Below are 3,667 nucleotides of genomic sequence, written 5' to 3'. Positions count from 1 at the left end.
TTCTGCCCCCTTGCTGGTTGAAAGCTTGGCATTTAGACTGGTTCACTACTGCCTTCTGAGAGTTCTGAATAAACCCTGAAAATTCCATAATCTTGTTTAACAACTGAAATTAATTCCAACCTCAAAATACATGAAAGTCTCCACTAAGAAAGAATGGCTGAGTGTTCACTTTGGACAGAAGTAGAGGGAAATACTATAGAAATTTGAGTTAAATATAAGTTGGGAAAGTTTCAATAGTATAGCCAATCAGAACTCCTAGGAGTTCACAGGTAGAAGCCACCATTGAAAGGAAGATAAAAACATTTGTTCAATAAAAACATTCAGTGAAACATCTTTTTTATCATGTAGGGAGCATGTATGTGGTGTTGAGCAAAATTAATGTTGCACTTGTCTCTCTTCTGATTTTTACTGCTAACAGAAAGGTTAACTTAAAAGGTGGCTGATGATGGTGTTTCTGTACCCATTGCAACCAAGCACACTAAGGAAAAGTCTTATGGGAGAAGGAACACACCCAGTGCATTTACAGGATCAGAGAACAATCTAGTTGCAGGAATACTGGCCCCTGGAGAGTAGACTTAGCTATCCAAACTGTTCCAAGTTCTTAGTGGATCTCTGGGTTGGGTTATTCTGACCTTGTATTGCCAAGCTAACTAGAAAAAAAACTGTAGATGTATATTTATAACAGGTCATTTTATTTGTAGCTGTTGTTCTGAACCGCCTTTTGGACGCAGAGAAAACCCAGAACAAGATGGGCTCAAATTTTGTTATGATATATTTATTACCTAAACTTTGAGCTATTTGAGTTAGATCACTTAGATTTGTGCGGCAGTTCTTAAGGTATGTACCTGAATCACAATAAAACATAACCACATCACAATGAAACCTTTCATAAAAATTAAACCTGTTATTTTTTCTGCTTTGAGGATACACTCAGTCCCCTCTTACACAAAGGACAAACCCTGAGCTGAAGTTGTGAGTAAAGAGACTGTCAGCCTTGGGGAAGGAGCCTACTCTCCATGCAGGTCTCTTGGGAGCAACATGCTGCAGGAATTTAGTCTCCAGAAGACAAGCACTCTGGAAGCAGAGGCAGATGGATTCTGTGAGTTTCAGGTCAGCCTTGTCTACATAATGAGACCCAGTCTCACTTCAGGGTCCTAGAGGAAGAAGTTTACCCAGTGTTTGGTGAAAGTAAAAAGCAGGTTGTTTTACATAATCTTGATGGATAAATAATTTAGCTAATCTATGTGGCAAAGAACAGGAACTGGAATATCCTGTGATTGGCCTGTTGCTAGTTATAAAAGGAGGCTTGAGACACATCTAAGACTCACGAAACTCTGAATGAGGCACTTTATCAAAACAAAGGATGAATGGATTTTTTTAATTATAGTTAAAATTTATTCCAAGAACAAAAGTTTCAAATTGGTTAAAACATTGTTATTACAAATCAGGTGAGTAGCAGGGGCTATTGTTGCTAGCACAATATAGACCAGTATGGTCCATGAAATATAGCATAAAGATATCATTGAGATAGGAATATAAAGCCCTAAACAGAAACAGCATGAAAGTGACCAGGCAATAATGTACAAGGTCAACAAGCATCATGAAGAGGAAGGAAGATGGCAGAGGATGGACATTTAAGAAAAAGATATATTACTGTAGCCCCTAACCTAAGGTCTGGCTCTGAATATAAACATTTATCTGCAATAAGGGAAAATGCAATAACATATGTAGAAGTTGAAAATGAATTCAGTTACAGTTTTAGCAAAAACTGGTATGTTAAGTGTAATGGCACATGGACAGACAGTAGCTTCCCGACCAGTTCCCCTCTCCCTTAGGGACTTTGTACACAGGTGAAACTAGATCCTTAACTGCAATGCACAAAAGACTTCAGTATGAGCGAGAGTAAAACAAATTGATGAGCTGGTTAAGAATTTAGACATAGAAACATAAGAAAAAGACAGTACACCCCCACCCCAAGACAAAGATGCCAATTTCCCAAGAGAATGCCATTCTTAGGTTCTTTACAATGGCTACATATGCCACTATGTGACTATGTTACACTCCTCAAAAGGTATGATTTATATCAAGGTTTAAGATTAAGCTAAGGTTACCTTTTAATAAAAGCATAAAAGTTAAACATATAAGCTGGTTTACTTATTTTTATCTTAAAGAATTTTCTCTCAGTTTTGTGAATGAAAGTTCTTATGAGGTACACCATTAAGATTTGGAGAAGTGATAATTTGACAAAGCTCAAAATTACAGACATTGTTGCCCTAAGTAAACATAGTTCACCTGTTAATGTTTTAGCCCATTTGAGACATCTTCAGGAAGATTATCTGTACAGTTGATTTTGGATCTCTCAGCTGTATTGAAGTTTCTTGATTCTCAGTCATCGGGAAAGTCAACCTAGATCCCAAGATAAGAGACTTCTTTCTTTTCTCAAAAACCATTAATTTCCTTGACTTTTTGTACAGCCTCGATTTCCCCTTCTGAGACTTTGGGCCTTTAATTTTAGAAATCAGTGATGGTCAAAGATCCATTTTCTAAAGCTTATTCAGGATAAATGTTGCTCCTACCTATAAGGGATCAATACATTTGTATGCCTGGTCTACAGAAGATATGAGAGAACTTGAACTTAGAGATTTGAAAATCCTCATTTGATAGGAATATGAAAGAAATGACTTGGGCTGTCAAGACAATAAAGAATATACTACATTGTTAACTTTAATTCTTTTTTCTTTCTTTTCTTTTCTTTTTTTTTTTTTTTTTTTTTTTTTTTTTTTTTTTTACAGTCATGACCTACTTGATTTGGCTTACCATTGTAGCACCATGACTTTATATTTATATTTTGTGGCAGCTGAGTTCAGCCTGTCTTGTATTGTGGCTGTGTTTACCGAGTCTTTCAATTTTACTTTCTTATTACTTTGTTCAGATGTCTTTATCCTTACTCTTTTTACAAGTATGCATGTGTATGTGTTTAACTGTAGATTCTGCACATGAAAGAAAATTTGATATTTACCTCCTCTTATCGCTTGCCACACATTCACTATAAGGAAGGTTTGGTGGTGGTGGCTTTTTTTTTTTTTTTTTTTTTTTTTTTTTTTTTTTTTGACTTTGAACTCCAAGGAAACAAATCTTATGCACAATTGCTGGTACCGAGATTCTTTTGTTGAATTGGTGGTGTGCCTCTCCTTCTTTCTCTTATCATACTACATTTCAGTATAAGGAACAGTGCAAAAATCATATTGGAGATCTTTTCACTTTCTGCTTTAGCCATTTTTTTTGATAGGATATTTTCTTTTTTTGGAAGTGTAATTTTTTTATTAGATATTTTCTTTATTTACATGTAAATTTCTCCTTTCCCAGTTTCCGCTCCAAAAAACAAACAAACAAAAACAACAACAACAAAAAAACCCTGTTGCCTCCCCCCTCCCCATGCCTGCCATCACACCCTCTCCCATTTATTGTCCCTGGCATTACCCTACACTGGGGCACAGAACCTTCACAGGGCTGAGGTCTTCTCCTCCTATTGATGATCGAATTTGCAATCCTCTACTATACACATGCTGCCTGAACAGTCAGACCCCTCCATGTGCACACTTTGGTTGGTGGTTGAGACCCTGGGAGCTCTGAGGGTACTAGTTAGTTCATATTGTTGTTTGTCCTA

General features: G+C 36.5%; 1 protein-coding gene across 1 annotated transcript in view; it reads left to right on the top strand.

Annotated features, from left to right (window-relative positions):
* Positions 1-3,667, top strand: part of LOC116101335 (interferon-induced very large GTPase 1-like) — a gene marked incomplete at its 3' end in the record, with an annotated part of 57,350 nt that overhangs the window by 29,850 nt on the left and 23,833 nt on the right. The window lies entirely within an intron of this gene.

Source organism: Mastomys coucha, unplaced genomic scaffold (genome assembly GCF_008632895.1).
Source record: "Mastomys coucha isolate ucsf_1 unplaced genomic scaffold, UCSF_Mcou_1 pScaffold21, whole genome shotgun sequence".
Classification (NCBI taxonomy): domain Eukaryota; kingdom Metazoa; phylum Chordata; class Mammalia; order Rodentia; family Muridae; genus Mastomys; species Mastomys coucha.
Note: the sequence above shows the minus strand (reverse complement) of the source record. Positions and strands in the feature narration are given on the sequence as shown.